Source organism: Sorex fumeus, unplaced genomic scaffold (assembly GCF_029834395.1).
Source record: "Sorex fumeus unplaced genomic scaffold, SorFum_2.1 ptg000098l, whole genome shotgun sequence".
Lineage (NCBI taxonomy): Eukaryota > Metazoa > Chordata > Mammalia > Eulipotyphla > Soricidae > Sorex > Sorex fumeus.
In genome coordinates, this window is record NW_026606155.1 from 65427139 (window position 1) to 65444751 (window position 17613).

The window sequence follows — 17613 nt, forward strand, 5'->3', positions numbered from 1 at the left end:
TCTGAGATACGGGTGGAGGAGAAAAATTTTGAGAGTGATTACTAGAATCAACGTTTTATTAGTTCAAGAAGAGTATATTACACAGATATAGCTTTGCTTGTTTGCTTTTAAGAAAGCTTGTCTAGTCATGGGAAGCACTTCCCCAACCTTAATATTGTTTAGGTAAGGTAGGTGGAAAAACACTTGGCTTTTAGTATTTAATTAATCCTTTCTTTTCTTTTTGGGTCACACCCAGCAATGCTCAGGGGTTACTCCTGGCTCTGCACTCAGGAATTACTCCTGGTGGTGCTTGTGGGACCACATGGGATACTGGGGATTGAACCTGGGCCAGCCACATGCAAGCCTTACCCGCTATACTATTGCTCCGGTCCCTAACTAATAATTCTTTGTGGTTCTTAAACATTTAAAAATGTCTAGTTAAATTATGCCAGTTCCAATGCAACATTAGTTACAATTATCTATGCAGGTGGTTTTTGTGAGAAAGGAAAATTATGTAATTTAATTTATTTTTATAGTTTAATTTTATGCACATTTAAGACTACAGGTCATTTCTCTTCCAACAATGACTTATGCTATGTATTTTAGTATTTCCTTCATATTTATGCTAATATTAATTCTCTCTACATCCTTTTTTTTCCCCAAAGTAAACCTAGATTTTGTTGTTTTGTGCCACACAAAACCTTGATCCTAAGAAAGGGCATGCAAAGAGCATGCAGGTTTTCTAGACTCTCCACCTTTCCCCCTCTTGTGAAGTCTGTGGAGATAGGGTCTCTCATGCACTACTTCCTTCCTTTGATGGTTTGTTTATTTCCCTCTTAGTAGATCCCTTATTTACAAAGATATGGTAAATTAGTACATTGTTTCTCTGACCTTACTTTTCACCTTAGTATCCCTAAGTGTCAAAGTGGTAAGCTCATGTAACAGGATACGTGAAACAAATTTTAAAATTCCTTGAAAAAACTCACCTTACTACTGGGCCCTCTCGAGCAAATCGATGAACAACGGGAAGACAGTGACAGAGGCAGTGACTTAAAAATAGTCATCATTTTTGTTCTGCTGTTTTCTACTTCCTCTCACTAATTTGTACTCCTTTTAATTCTCTTTACTAAATACTTTGAATAAGTACCTTCTCCTCTATATCATTGCTTTATCAAGTGGTGATTACAATAACAATAGTAATATGAGGACACACAGCATTCATGATATGTTTTATAGTTTCTATAAAATGTTTTACAGAAACATGTTTTATAATGCCTATAAAATACTTAGAACACCATTCTGTGTGTTCTATAGATATTATTCAGAAATCACTTATAGTATTTATATAGTATTTATTTGATAGTATGTTTTTATATAACCTCACTTTGATAATTATGGGAATCCCTTTCAAAGACTTTGCTTTGAATTCCTCAGATGTCATGTGTTTCTCACATAATGTTGCACAAAGCAACTAATTTTCCTGAGATTTGATCCATCAACTATCAATCAAATAGCAATAAAAGTATCTTTATGGTCTGGCTGTAGATTTCCTAAGATTAAATACAATGGATTCCACAAGATTATCTGGCAGATGTGAAGTAAGCAAACTTCTCAAACCGTATTGACACCGCTAGAACACACATTTCCCGAAATGAAAACCACTTATTTTTGTATTGAATCCTTGTTACTTGGCATAGCACATGCAATCAATGTTCTATTCTCTGGGCAAATAAATGAATACTTGATTTAGCACAATTTCAAAATGAATGATTAAATTGATGGTCTATATATGATATCTGAAAGTTACTGATGCTGTGTAGAAATTAAACTTCACTTTCTACGTTGGCTTTTGTTTGTCTAACCTATTAATAACATTAATACTATCATGTGACTAATTCCCCTTGAATCTTAGTATCTTTTACTCTATTGTCAATAAAACTATTCTGTTTAGCAGTTTTTTATTTAAAAAATTTAGACCTGTTTTCAAACAGAGTGAGATTTTTTCACATTTATTATGTAAAATGAGAATTAGCAGAATATTTGTTCTTTTCCTAATTTTACTGCTCTTTTATTATGTTCATCATGATGACAGTTACTTTCTCTACCATCTAACTCAGTTCACTCAGTTAAATCAGTTTTCTTAACCTTTTCTCTTTTTTCCAATATATTCTTTCTATCTTTAAGAAGCTTTTAGCAGTGACTAATGTATTTGCCCTCCAAGACTAGCGTCCTTTCCCTTCAATCACTGTTTTCATTACTTCACCTGGAGCCTTAGTGCTCTATCCTTGAGCTCATAGCTTGCTCCAGGGTCTGTTTTTATTATTTCAGTATCTAGAAGGAACAGAAACTGTTGTCCTGAGATGCTGGCTGACCTTTCCTGCTGCTCTCCCTCCCACTCCTCACATTGAAGCTTTACTGGTGCAGCAGAACAGCTGTCTGTGCCGTAGGGTCAGTTGGCAAGATCTATAGGAAAAGCTGACTCATGCGCTCTGAAACTGGAGTCTAAATCTCCATAGATCTCTGTTCGTGTACATACTGTGGTTTTCAGAGAGGAACATATCAAGCCCCTCTGTTCACACAAAATTAGCCTAAGGCCTAGTTCTTCACCATCTGGCAAGTGACTATCCAGCCAGAAATCATAGTTTTGCCCTCCCTTCTCTTTTCATCTTGTATGTCTCTAATTGAGGACAGTATTGTAACTCACTCAGATAAACAGGAAAAGAATACAGAGTAATAAAAACCACACAAAGAGTTTCTTCTCTAGCCTCTGTATAGCCAAACAATCTAACAATTGCTCCCCTAAGTGGAGGTTTAACAGTCTAATGTATGTGAACCTTACCAAATTTGCCCCTTGATGGAACAACAGTATCTCATAGGGTTTTGTATTTTCAGAACTTTCTTGTTGAAGAAATAAAATATTAGCTTGCTCTTTATTTCTTGACCTCTTTACATTAATTGGTTTCTGGAAAAGATACATAATATATCTTAGTAATATATCTTGTTTTCTCTATCTGACTTAATTTTGGAGGGTTTTAAACTGAAAAGTTTTTTGGTGAAACATATTGAAGAATGTAATGAATGAAAATTCTGATAGTGTGGTGCAGTTATCTCATAGGAGAAATTGTCTACTATACCTTTATGAATTCCCTACATGATAAATTCTCAGACATTAGTACCCCAAGTATCTACGTTTTAGGAACAAATTAACTCTTTATGAAATCTCATTTTTCTTCTTGCTTTGGTCTCACCCTCTCAAATTTGAATTCATGGGTTATCTCTAATAGATGTTCAAGTCAGTTCTTCATTGTTTTTGCTATATGTATTCTTTATGGTAGATATAACATTCAGTTTTCCCAGTTTTATCTTATTTCACAGAATCATCTACACAGCAATAGCACAGCGGGTAGGGCGTTCGCCTTACAAGCGGCCAACATGGCCGACCCGAGTTCGATTCCTCCGCCCCTCTCGGAGAGCCCGGCAAGCTACCGAGAGTATCCGATATGCCAGACACAGTAACAACAAAGTCTCCAATGGAGACGTTACTGGGCCCGCTCGATGAAATCGACGATCAACGGGAGGGCCTTTACCTTTACCATCTACACAGAATCTTCTTATTGTTAAAATCAAAGGGACCACGCTGCCTGAGTTTCTCACACTAGAACAGGGAGGAACTACTTAGTGTGAATACGTCACGGGTAGCTTGCCAGGCTTTGCTGTGCGGGCAAGATACTCTCGGTAGCTTGCCGGGCTCTCTGAGAGGGGTGGAGGAATCAAAACTGGCTTGGCCGAGCCAGCTGTATAAAAGGCAAATGCCCTACCCACTGTACTTTCGCTCCAGCCCTATATATATGTAGGTACATTGTACCACTTGAGAGATTATGTGTCATATATATATGCTTTTTGGGTCATACCTGACGATGCACAGGGGTTACTCCTGGCTCATGCACTCAGGAATTACTCCTGGCGGTGCTCGGGGGACCATATGGGATCCTGGGAATCGAACCCGGGTAGGCCGCATGCAAGGCAAATGTTCTACCCACTGTACTATTGCTCCAGCCCCTCAAACTGAAGTTGTTTTATCTTTGGATAAATACTTTTGAAATGGCATTTCTGGATCATATTCTATTTGTTTCATTAAAATTTTAAGGCTTCTACTTACTATTATAACAATCTACTATTGAAGGCCAAACTTTTCTTTGGAATAGTAGCTAGCTGTTTATTCTCAGAAAATAAACTCTCTGGATTTGGGGATAATTTAAACGCTAGTATTCTCAATGCAGTTTTTAAAATGTAGCGATAGTGATCAAGGTTGAGCCTTGAAAATAAAGTTTGGTCAGATTGTTTTGTTTTCTAATATGTTTAATTTTTTTTTTTTTTTTTTTTTTTTGCTGAGGGCATACTGAATGCTCTCTTCCTTTGTTTTTTCCCAAAGCATAGTTGATACTCTTTGAAATGAGTAAATTATAACATACAGGTTTTTCTAGATTTATTTCTCTTATATGCACATATGAAGGAATGATAGTAGCACCTGACTGAGAAAAGAAAGGAAGGAAAGGCAAATTATGTAATCCGTGAAATAAACACATACTTGAATTACAAAGGCCAGTTAGAGAATGGCTACTGAACGGTTGTCTGAAGAGTTATTGGACGTGAAATATTTCTGCTTGAGGTAAAAGATTGGGTTATACTTGAAAAACTGCCAAATATCCCTTTTTGATTGGTGGCAAATAGAACTTCAGTTCAGTAACTGAGCCGTGCCACCATCTGCCCCACACTCTCTTTCTGCTGGTTGGCATGCCGTTTATTTGCTTTTAACATGCAGCCCATATAAAAATCGCTCATAATCTGCCAAAATTAGAAATGCAGCTGTTTTAAGACTTAAACAGCAATAGCACTATTCATTATGCCAGTGTGGAGGAATAAAATAGAAAGATACATTTGAAAAGAGCAATGCTATAACAGAATGTATCTGTACCTCATTTTTTTTCTAACCATTTTTAAGTCATCTGTATCCTGTTACCAGTGTTGACTTTAGATTCAAAGTGAAGTTGACTCATAAACATACCAAATATCTTATTCCTGCATATGTTTTAATAGACGAATTATAGTGAAATTAGCTCTGAATTATTTCCCTCCCTGTTATAAAGCAACTTTTTATCCTCTGGAAAATGAAAGATTTCTGCCTAACACTGAGTCTCATCCTAGTTTCTTTTCATTTTTCACAGATTTTTTTAAGACTCTGATAATTATAACTTGTTAAACCTGAGAACATAATAATGTAGAACTATATGAAGAAGAATTCTGAGACCAAGCAATTAGTCCACTATTTAGCCAAAAAATGAAGGAAAAACAGAGAGCAATCCTGTGATGCTGAAAAAAATAACAAAATTAGAGCAAACTATTCATTGTTTTATTGTTCTCCACCATTAGATTATTTTTAAAATGATAGATTTTAGGGAACAGTGAGTTTCTGAGATGTCTTTCCTCTCAGTAACTATACAGAACTGCTTTAAACTGAAAGGGTAAGTAGCTTTAAGGCATATTTTAGGATTAATGGTTTGAATATGTGTGCTCCAGCCTTCTCATTTTGATAGTTATATCAAAATGAAAGGTTTAGAGAGCTCAGTAGAAGTTATTTTGTTAGGTGCTAATGTTTCCTCCATGTGAGATCTTTTAGCATACAAGTCTTACACCCTAAAAAATCATTCATATTTGTAAGAATTGACCTGTAAAAGTTTCTTTCTCTGGAATAGAGGCATTAAAATGAATGGTAAGAAGTCACAAGTTTGCTTAAATGGATATACTTGAGGTGCATTTATTTTACATACCCAGTGAGATTAACCGTTCTAAAGAGTAGGGCAATGTGTTGAAAGTTTCTTATCATTTTACATTAACAATTATTTAAATATAGTGGGGGCTAGGGGTGCCTTCCTAGCAGTGCTCAGGAGGCCTTGGGTCCTCTCACCCATTCTTGAGCCAATTTAACAGTTGTTTAATGTGATATCCTGAAAATTATGTGCATTTTGATCATTGGACCCACTTTGATAGTGCTTTGTCCTGCAGGGCTATGCTCAGCCATGCTCAAGGGATCATGTGGTGCAGGAATTTAACCAGAGCCAGCTTTATGGAAAGCATGAAACTAAAAAAAACATATATTGTCTCTCCAACCCCTTGTTAATTTTAATTGTATTGTTATTGTCTTTCTGGTAGCCTTCAGAGGACAATGTAGTGTTAAGAATCAATTTTAGGATCTCACACATATAAGGGAGGATCTCAGACACACAGTACACATTCTTTTACCATAAGAGTCATATCCCCATCATAATGTTGGGGTTCTTTAAAGAAAATTCATATAATGTTGGAAAAATTTAAGTCAATCTGAAAACTCTTTCTTGTGATTGGTATGTTTTCTTGCCAATATGTTTCCTTCCAATAATTGGTTTTCTTAGCAATTTAAAACTTTCTTAATGTAATTCAATTTGAAAAAAAGTAACTTGGGTTTTAAGTAGTTAAAATATAAAAAATACATTAGACTTTATGACACATATAATAAATATTATAAATTAATAAAATATTTATATATTATTAACATGCTAGCTTTTTATCTTAAGCAAATACTTTTTTATATTTAAAAAAGTTTAATTTTTTAACTATTAACAGATTGAGCCGAATAGATTCATCTTGTTATCCTTCAAGCCTAACGGCAACCTCAGTATCATCTCATGTGTAGATCTCTACCCTTGCTTGTTTTGTGCTTTTAAAAACATTTACTGATGAGTAGAGGTCTTGATTTCAACCATCTCTAATGGCTGAAATCTATTTTTGATCTCCTGGGCTATTCAACATGCAGAATGAGTGAGGTGAGCTCAGATACTTCTCTCTGGCTTTGAAATGAGAATGGCCTTTATCAGTGTCACCTTTCTAAAAACGTTAACAGTCAAACCTGGTGTTGTAAACTTATAAATTCTGTTGTGGTTTTAGATTTACAGAAAATTCACAAAAATACTATCGCATTTTTCTCACCCACATCTACTTTTCTCTAATGTTAACATCTTCCATGATCATAGTACATTGGTCAAAACTAAGGACTCAACAATGTGACATGATATAATAATTCCCCTATGAATATTCATAATGCTTTGATGCCAGAACCCTGTCCAGAATACCACATTGCAGTATGTTGTTAAATTTCTCTACTCTCCAGTGGTATGATATTTTTGCAGACTGTCTTTGTTTGTTTTGATTTGACCTTAACAAACTTTAAAAAGACAAATTATATATATATATAATTATATATATTATATATATTACATATACAATATATATTACAATACCCTCCAGACTGAGTCAATGTGGTATTTTCTGTCTTTAAACTAGGGCCAGGAATGTTTTGTACTCAGTTATGAAAACTTTGGATTTGCTACTGGCTTTAAAGTGATGATAAAGTGTGTCTGAGGAGATAGTGTTTGAATAGTGTCAGAAGTAATCGATAATTAATGAAAAATAAAATATTAGAGGCCAGATAGTTCAGAAGGTTGTGACATCCTGAAAACTGTATCTCAGGGTTATTTTGTAGTAATGAATAAGCAATTAGTTTGCAAGATCTGTCAACAATCAGGAAACCAATAAAGATACCTTAGGACCAGGAAACCAGGGAAAGTAACTCATATCAGAAATCATCAGAAACTTGAGTGCTACAAATCACAAAAATAATGCCTGAAATGGTAAATATGGTCCATTTTGAAGGCATGACTTTAGTTGTTGAATTGTTTCTGGGAAGAAGCTCTTGACAGAGGTTCTAGACCTATTCTGTGTACTATATCAGTTCCATACTTAGTTATTGATAATGTTCTTTTACAACCATGTAATATTCTGGAAAATAAGCTTTTCTTTGTTGCTTATCCTCAGCATCTAGATCAGAACCTGACACCTAATAAGCATAACCAATATGCAAAATTAAGAATTACTAATATAGCAATTAATTCTGCTAGTATTACCTATTATCAAATATTCGCAGTTTTTACTATCTGTTGGTTCAGTTTCCATGTTTTCACATCCTTATCATAACAAGAGTTTCCTATCATTTTCTTGTGCTAGTTTTGTGCCCTTTCATCCATTCTCCTTCATTATTAAAACCTAGTAAAATTCTTTTTTTGTTTGTTTGGGGGCCCTACATAGCAGTGCTAAAGGTATACTTCCAGCTCTGCACTCACAGATCACTTCTGGCAAGCTCATAGGACCATATGTAGTGCCAAGATTCAAATCTGGATCAGTTGCATGCAAGGCAGGCACCCTACCTGCTGTACTATCACTCCAGCCGAATCCTAGTAAAAGTCTAGACCAGAATTGAATCATATCACTCCTCCATATAAACCTTCAATAGCACAAAGAATAAATATTACTTTGACTAATGAAACTGTGGTTTGGTTTCTGCATCCACATTTCCTCCTATTCTACTTCTTACCTTACCCAGCTCTAGTATGTGGGCACATAAACTCTTTCAAATCTTTCATATATATTATAATGTACTGTGTTGCTGCTAACACCCCTTGCAGTTGCAATTTGCACTAGTTATATTCCCTTCCATTCTATTGCCTTGCTTTGCTAGTGTGTATTCATCCTTCATGACTTGGTATATATATTCTCCTCTGTGAAATCTTACCAGCAACATCACGTTTGGGTCAGGCATCTCTTCATACCAAGTGCTCTCTTCATTAGCATTTATTATACTGTTTATGATAGCATTTGTATTGATTTTTAAAGTAATTTTTCCTTATAACAGAAGGTAGCATAGCTTCTTAATTTTCACGTCTAATAGTATCATGAATATTTTAATTAAAGGTAATATGTGGGCTGGAGCGATAGCATAGCAGATAGGGCATTTGCGTTACATGCAGCCAACAGAGCCAACCGGAGGTTGATTCCTCCACCCCTCTTGGAGAGCCCGAAAAGCTACTGAGAGTATCTAGCCCGCACAGCAAAGCCTAGCAAGCTACCCGTGATGCATTCGATATGCCAAATACAGTAACAAGTTTCACAATGTTACTGGACCCACTGAGGCAAATCGATGAACAACGGGAAGACAGTGACAGTGATGAATACTACTATATAGCTTTATACATTTTAACTTTTCTCATTATCTTCTCTAGTACATATGTGCCATTTGGTTAAATGGTCATTAAGTAATTATCGATTTTTATATGAAATGTCCATACTAATTATGATCATAGGCACAAAAATAACATTTTAACTTAGATGTGATATTCCAGATACTAGTTTAGAACACTTCATATTGTCAATCCACAGAGTATTTTTAAATAGATATTTATGTGAGTTTTTTTTTAATTTTTATTAGTGAGACATCATGAGGTACAGTTGTAGACTTACAATTTTTAGTGCTTGGGTTTCAATTATACAATGAACAGATACCCATCCCTCCACCGGTGCCCATTTCCAACCACCATGGATCCCAGTATCCCTCCCACCCGCCATCCCCCCCATCCCATCCTGCCTCTGTGGCAGGGCATTCCCTTTTGCTCTCTCTCTCTTATTGGGTGTTGTGGTTTGCAAAAGAGGCAATGGGTGACAATCATGTTTGGTCTATTGTCTACTTTCAGCATGCTTCTCCCATCCTGGGATAATCCTCCCAACACCCTTTATTTGGTTCCCTTCTCTATCTGAGCTCCCTTTTCCCCTAGCATGTGTGGTTGGCCTCCAAGCCATGGAGTGAAATTCCTGGTACTAATCTCGGCCATTCTTGGGTGTTAGTCTCCTATTTCAATTTGTCTTTTGATATAATGTCATAGGATGATGCCGAAGCAGAGCTGAAGGTAATCTGTGTATCCAACACGCTTCCATGAGAAGAAATTTTAGGATCAGCAGGCTCAAAAGCAGCTCAGAACATCTATATCCCTTAAATACTTTTTTGTTTGCTTGGGGCGTAACCAGTAGTGCTTAGGGCTTATGCCTGACTCTATCCTCTGGGATACTGAGCATACTCGGATACTCCAGGTGTGGTTCTGGGGATCACATGTGGTTCTGGGGATCAAACTCAGGTCAGCCACATGCAAGGCAAGAGCCTTCTGAGTTGTAGCATCTCTCTGGCCCTCTAATTACTTTCTTTTTTTTTTATAATTTATTTATTTATTGAATCACTGTGGGAAAAGTTACAAAGCTTTCAGGTTTAGGTCTCAGTCATGCAAGTATCAAACACCTTTCCCTTTACCATTACTTATTTTTTACCACAAAGAAGCCCAATAAAACCCCACCCTCGCCCCTCCCAATGCCTGCGAGGCAGATGAATTCTAGTTGACACTCTATCTGCTTTGATTAGATTCATTGTTGCAATAAAAGATGCACCACTATTATTTAAAGTTTACCCCCTCCCCCCAAATCAGACATACTGAGAAAGCATTGTGAAGTGATTCGCTTTCTACAGCTGGGTTCAAGAATTAAATGTTGGTTTTGGATTTCTGCTATTTTGCTAATTAACCCTGGAAGTATTTCTACTGAGAGTCAGATAATTAAGAGATTGGTTTCTGTGATCTGGAGTCGTGGCCGTGCTGGAGAGCCGCTCGTGAGGGGCAACTGGCGGCCTCGGTAGGGCGTGAAGGACGGACCAGAACGCCCCTCTTCCCATGAGGTTTTTGTCGCCCCCACACCCACGGCTCACATCTGCTGTCCACAAGGCTCCCATGTGGCCGCCATCTTTCTTTCCAGAGGGAGGAGGGCGGAAGGGAGCAACACCCTTTCCCCTCTGGGCAGACATGATGGCCTGGATTGACGCATAGTCCGTTCACTTTTCTGCTCCAAGCTGCTGGGTTCTGCATTAAGTTCTTGTGCTTCTGGGGCCGTGGCCTTGTTGGAGAGCCACTCGTGGAGGGCAACTGGTGACCTCGGTTGGGCGTGAAGGATGGACCAGAACGCCCCCCTACCCATGAGGTTTTTGTCACCCCCGCACCCCCAGCTCATACCTGCTGTCCACAAGGCTCCCATGCGGCCGCCATCTTTCTTTCCAGAGGGAGGAGGGCGGAAGGGAGCAACACCCTTTCCCCTCTGGGCAGACATGATGGCCTGGATTGACGCATAGTCCTTTCACTTTTCTGCTCTAAGCTGCTGGGTTCTGCATTAAGTCCTTGTGCTTCTGGGGCTGTGGCCGTGCTGGAGAGCCGCTCGTGGGGGGCAACTGGTGGCCTCGGTAGGGCGTGAAGGATGGACCGGAAAGCCGCCCTTCCCATGAGGTTTTAGTCGCCCCGCATCCCCGGCTTATACCTGTTCTCCACAAGGCTCCCATGCGGCTGCCATCCTTCTTTCCAGAGAGGAGAGGCGAATGGGGCAACACCCTTTCCCCTCTGGGCAGACATGATGGCCTGGATTAACGCATAATCCGTTCACTTTTCTGCTCCAAGCTGCTGGGTTCTGCATTAAGTCCTTGTGCTTCTGGGGCTGTGGCCGTGCTCCAAACTTAACTCTGATTTTCAGGGAGAAATGTTGGGTGATTTACTTCCCATTGATCACTTTGTATATACAGAGATGTTGCATGGCCATGTAAGCGGCCGCATGGTTTGGAGGAAATGTCCTAGTTCCCGCATACTCGAGCTATGCTTGTGGAGGCTTCTGGTCACCGGGGTTCCATCTGGGGGAGGCGGGATGCGGCACCTACCCCATCCTGGACTTCCCAGTGATCTCGGCTCTTTTTGGAAACTGGTGCCTTCTCCGGGAGCTGTGGAGCCAGCCCTCCATGTGGCCCTTCTCTGCGGCTGTATGCTGTAAAGATGGCGCTGGGGGGCGGGCCGTGGGCATGACTTCCGGAATCAGAGGGTACCTGGGAGCCAAGGTGGTCCTGGCAGTTTGGAGGAAAAGTCCTAGTTCCCACATACTCGAGCTATGCTTGTGGAGGCTTCTGGTCACCGGGGTTCCATCTGGGGGAGGCGAGATGCGGCACCTACCCCATCTGGAACTTCCCGGTGATCTCGGCTCTTTTTGGAAGCTGGTGCCTTCTCCAGGAGCTGTGGAGCCAGCCCTCCATGTGGCCCTTTTCTGCGGCTGTATGCTGTAAAGATGGCACCTGGGGGCGGGTCATGGGCGTGACTTCCGAAATCAGAGGGTACCTGGGAGCCAGGGTGGTCCTGGCAGTTTGGAGGAAAAGTCCTAGTTCCCGCATACTCGAGCTATGCTTGTGGAGGCTTCTGGTCGCCGGGGTTCCATCTGGGGGAGGTGAGATGCGGCACCTACCCCATCTGGGACTTCCCGGTGATCTCGGCTCTTTTTGGAAGCTGGTGCCTTCTCCGGGAGCTGTGGAGCTAGCCCTCCATGTGACCCTTCTCTGCGGCTGTATGCTGTAAAGATCTTATGTGAGTTTTTAAAGTGTGTAACTTTAGTATTACTTACAAACAGGGCTTAATGAAAAATACTCAGTAGTTAACAGAAATAAAGAACATGCAGTGTCCAGGCTCAAGTGGTAGAACAAATGTCATGTATGTCCAGGGTTCGATTCCTTGCACGCATGAATGACTCCTGTGTTTCCCTTCTCTCTCCTATTCCATACCATCACAGCACCTACAACCTCAAAAATAGCATGTGGATTAAATTTCCACTGAAGTTCAAAACTTAAAAATTAAAAATAAATATGTATTGTAAATGTTTTTAAAAGGAAAAGAATTTGAAAAGAATCTCTTCCAACAAGTTGTGTGTCATCAATAAACAAATGAAAATATGCTCAATATCACTTGTCACTAAGAGGCAACAAATTAAAGCCTTAAGAAACACCACTTCTTTCCCACTAGGTTGGCTATTAGGAGAGACAGAATTTTAGCAAAATATGTAAGTAAATGGCATCTTCAGTGTTGCTGATAGGACTGTAAAATATGGTGTCATCTACTTTGGAAAGAGATATTGCCTCAAAATTATCCCAGCAATTAATTTTCTGAGTGTTTACTCAAGAAAAAGCAGATTTGCAATAAAACTTTTACACTTTTTTAACTTTTGCAATAAAACTTTTATATTTGAGGCATCATTTGTCACTGTGGCCGTATTGGAAATATCTAAATGTTTAATAACAGGTGAATAAATAAACAAAAGGTGATATATTTATTCAATTGAATATTTATCCTTATAAATCAAGTACAGATATATGTATCTTGATAGATGAACCATTAGAATAGTATCCATTATTTTATTGATAGATTAGCTTTATGGATCACACCCAGTGATATTCAAGTGTGATTCATGGCTCTGCACTCAGGAATTACTCCTGGCAGTGCTTGGGGGGCCATATGGGATGCTGGGGATTGAACCTGCATGGTCCACATGCACGGCTAATGAGGCAAACAACCTACTAGCTATACTATTGCTCCAGCTCCCAAGAACAGTATCCATTATTTTAAATTATGTACATGGCTATCTATTTTTGATTTCTTTACTAAGACATAGACACAGTCATAGGGATACAAACAGTATAAAAATGAAAGAACTACGTAGAATTTAGCTTTCTATTTAGCTAGAGGATAAATGTTTTATAGTGAAGGAAGAGAAAATGTTATTGTGTCCTATCTTTAGAATGTAAAAGCATTAACAGCAGGAAGCTGAAATTAAGGTTTTATCTTGTGTCCTATTTAAGGAAGGATCATTTAAAAATCTATTCACTTTTAGGTAATAGTTCAATGTGTGTAGCCCGAAGGATTTGAGTATAGCATCTTGCAATTCTGATATACAATGTGCTCTGGTCCTTTACAGTGGTAATTTGTTCTTACCACAGCAGACCTAAGTCTGAACTTAAACATATCTATGTAGTGATATTGCAGTGGAACGGTCCTAACTCTCTAGCTTTCGAAGGACAAAAAATATTGCATGGACTGAATTGTGATGGGTCTGGTCACATTTGTATTTATACACACAATAATTAGCTGGTCACTTAATTATTTATTGTAAAATTCATTGTTCTATTGAGTATTCATTTTTGCTCTATTTTTGTCTACATAGTGAGCTCACAAATTTTTATATATTCATGTGAGTTAAGAGTACAAGAATAAACACTAAAACCATCGATTATGATGATTCACACATAGCACTCTGCATAGTCTGCATAGCAAAATGAAGCTTGAGAATTTAATTGCTATAACTGATTCAGTGGGGGCTTAAGAGAAGCTAAAGTAGGTTTCTTGAAAGATGAGCAAAGAAAGTAAATGGGGGGTATTAGTTCACAATGGGTTTGGTATAGTCATTGATGTTCGTATGATTTATGCACAGAAGGTAAAGTGAAATTTCTGGATTTTAATCTGAAGGATCATGAGGCAAATGAAATGAGGTAGAGACAAAACATTGATAAAGTATAATAAAAACTTGTGCAAGAAAATCATGTATTTGACCACATTACAAAGACAATCTTAATACATTTCTTAAAGTATAAGCCATCCAGCTATGTTTTTCAACCTCAGTTCAGTACAATGAAAACAGACCAAGAAAGTATAATCAATTTAGAAACTTTAAGATATCTATGCAAAAAATTAGGTTTCAGATAAAATCAAAGGATTACAGAATACAAAAATGTTTGAAAGTAATAATCTAATTATTCCATTCATGAGCATGTCTACATGTATATAAGTAAACACTAAAATAAAGAAACCAGTAAAACTTGAAGAAGATTTTTACCAGTAATACTTAAAGCTCCTAATTGGGCTTATTATAGAAATTAATGATTGTTTACATTCTATAAATGTATTAATCTAGGTTGTTTCATATTAATAGACTAAAATATTATGAATTTGGTTGGTACTGGAAAGTTTTACATCAATTTCTGTAATATATCTATAGCACTGTAGCACTGTCCACTGCCCTCCCATTGTTCATCTGTTTGCTCGAGCTGGCCCAGTAACACCTCATTGTGAGACTTGTTACTGTGTTTGGCATATCGAATATGCCACGGGTGGCTTGCAAGGCTTTGCCGTGCAGGCCCAGGCATAGTTAGCACAGCGGGTAGGGCATTTGCCATGCACGTGGTCGACCCGAGTTCGATTCCTCCACCCCTCTTGGAGAGCCTGCCAAACTATATCTATAGCAAGTCAGAAATAAATATAAGCGTCCTTAATATCTATAAAGCATTTTTTAAGAAACTTAAAAATGCTTAAGTTTAATGTTATTATGATTTATGCACAGAAGGTAAAGTGTGTAAACTCACACAAAGAGGGGGCACAGCACTCAGCGGTGGTGGCTCTATCTCTCCCGCCACCCGCGTTCAGTAGTCTCACCCTTCTTCCACCCCGGAGAGGTCGATGGTGATGGTCAGGCGGAGGAAGGAACGAGGGCCAGGCTGGTAGGTATTAGTCATAGTTTATTCTGATTCTCTCTTCATCTCTGTCTCTGCTCCCCATTCTTGCTCCCCAGCTACTTCATTCTCCTTCTACATTCCCCTTCATCCTGCTTCTCTTCCTCTGCATCTTTCTTCTGACCTACAGTCTCCTTATATCTCTCTCCAAGAGGAATTGGGGAAACAATCACACATAGCTGCGGTCACAATCAATAGGGGTAGAAATCAATAGGGGTAGAAATCTTAGCCTCAGGGAAAGCCGCTCCTAAAACAGATCCTTTCTCAGGAGGACCCACCCTAGAGCGGAATCCCAAGGGTGTCTCTCCTCTCCTTGTCCAACAAGCATATAAGCATATATGATATAAATCATTTTGTATGGATACAGTAAGAAATATCTTAAACTTATAGAATTGCTCTCCTACGGCCATCTTGATCTCAGACTACAGTGCTCAGGCCAGATAGTCTTTCCCACCCCTAGCAGGATCCTAGTCTCATCGTTACCTTTGGATCATGACAGCATTTGTCTATGATCAAACTCTTAACTTATAGTTAAGAATCATGGCACTTTGGCCTGGCCCATTTCGATGCCAGGGTAGCTCACTGCTTGCCCTGGGTCCATTCAGTCCCTTGTCGGGACCCTGCTTTTGGGGTGTTAGGAACTAAGGGCAACTGAGGCTTAAGTCGAGAAAACAGATGCCCGAGAGTGAATAATATTCAAAGCCAATCAAATCCTAAGTTACAAAGCATAATGTTAACAGTCTTCCTGTATCTATACAAAAAGCATATTACTTTAAGGTAAACTGTTCATAAGGCATAAGGAGAGGAGAAAGGCAATATTTCACTCATACATATAAAATCATAGATTTCTGGGAAACTGACCTTACAAATTAACAGTCTGATTAAGGGAAAGCTGATTAACTGGGTGGGAAGGAGAGCATAGGGAAGACTGTTTACAGATTAACACAATGGAAGTGGAAGTGCCACAGGAGCACTGTGATGGGTGTAACCAGATTAATGGTTGTAACCAGATAAACTTAAGCTTCTTGTGGAAGAAGGGCAAAGCAATGTTATCCTACAGTAAAGGGAAATTTCTGGATTTCAATCTGAAGGATCATGAGGCAAATGAAATGAGATAGAGATATAACATAGATAAAGTATAAGCATTCTCTGCAACAGGGAAGTGAGTCTTACCATTCTCAAGTCAAAATAAAACACAGTAGATTTCTCTAATGCTTCTTCATTAAATATTGTGCAAATCTTAGCTACTCACATGAAAACAGTTCCCTGTATTAGAAAAGAGTAAAATGAGCTATTAATTTAATAGTAGTTTTATTTTCTACTAGTTAAATTTAAGGAATTTAGCAGAAAAGCTATTAGAAGTAACTAGATGGTTTTAAAAGAAGGTGGCAATGAAAACATAAACATAAATGTCCATATAACTTAGGAATAGACCTTAAGGGTATTAATAGCTCTAAAAGAAAAATTAGGATACATTTTACAGAAGATACGAAAAGAACAAAGACGATAGTTCCATATTCCTTTGTAGGATGTTTCAATAAATTCAGTCAAATTGATGAAACTGTGAATATTATAAAAGTCTGTGAGCTCATGATATGTAAGACAAAGGTAGCATATAAAAGAAAAAGTACTTATTAACCACCGTTAAAATAATTAAATAATCTACTATTAAAAATATCAGCAGGCATAGGCTCATGTATTTATGGATGCAAGCAAGTTCAAAATTTGCAACAAGTCTAGCAGGCAGGAAACCCAGAGAAAAGCTGATGGACAGCTCTGTTCACATCCACAGGCTGGCAAAATTCCCTCTTTCCTTCTGGGAACTCTGCCTTTTCTTTCTTTCATGAAGTTTAAACTGATTGGCTGATGCCCACTCACATTATGGAAGGTAATCTGCTTTTCTCACAGCCTCCTGTTAACCTCACCTTCAAATAACTTTACAATGAAATTTTTTAAAAAAAAGTTTGAACATATGTGGTTACTTGGGCTTAACCAAGTTGACAAAATTAAATTAATAAAAAGTGTTCCTGCCAAAAAAGTCAAACCCAAATCTAACCAAGGCACCAGAACTTACTTTTTTTTAAGCACAAAGGAAAGAAACTAATTAAATGAGTAAAGAGGTAGAAGAGATTAGGCTTCTGCAATGTGTTATTCAAATCAGTATCATTACTGCTTCATTGGCTTTGGCTCACTAACAATCAAATGTGATGCATTGAAGTTTTCTGGACATTATTGAAATCAATTGCAAAATAAGCTTTGAAAACTATTGCAGATACTTTGGCGATTTTTTAAATTTCAATAGAAATGATTAT

General features: G+C 38.3%; 1 protein-coding gene and 1 non-coding gene across 3 annotated transcripts in view; both read left to right on the top strand.

Annotated features, from left to right (window-relative positions):
- PRKD1 (protein kinase D1) overlaps positions 1-17613 on the top strand; it is a 324330-nt gene that overhangs the window by 187259 nt on the left and 119458 nt on the right. The window lies entirely within an intron of this gene.
- LOC130042209 (small nucleolar RNA SNORD38) lies at positions 7374-7439 on the top strand. The gene has a single exon (XR_008795163.1). It is a non-coding gene; the product is annotated as a small nucleolar RNA SNORD38 (small nucleolar RNA).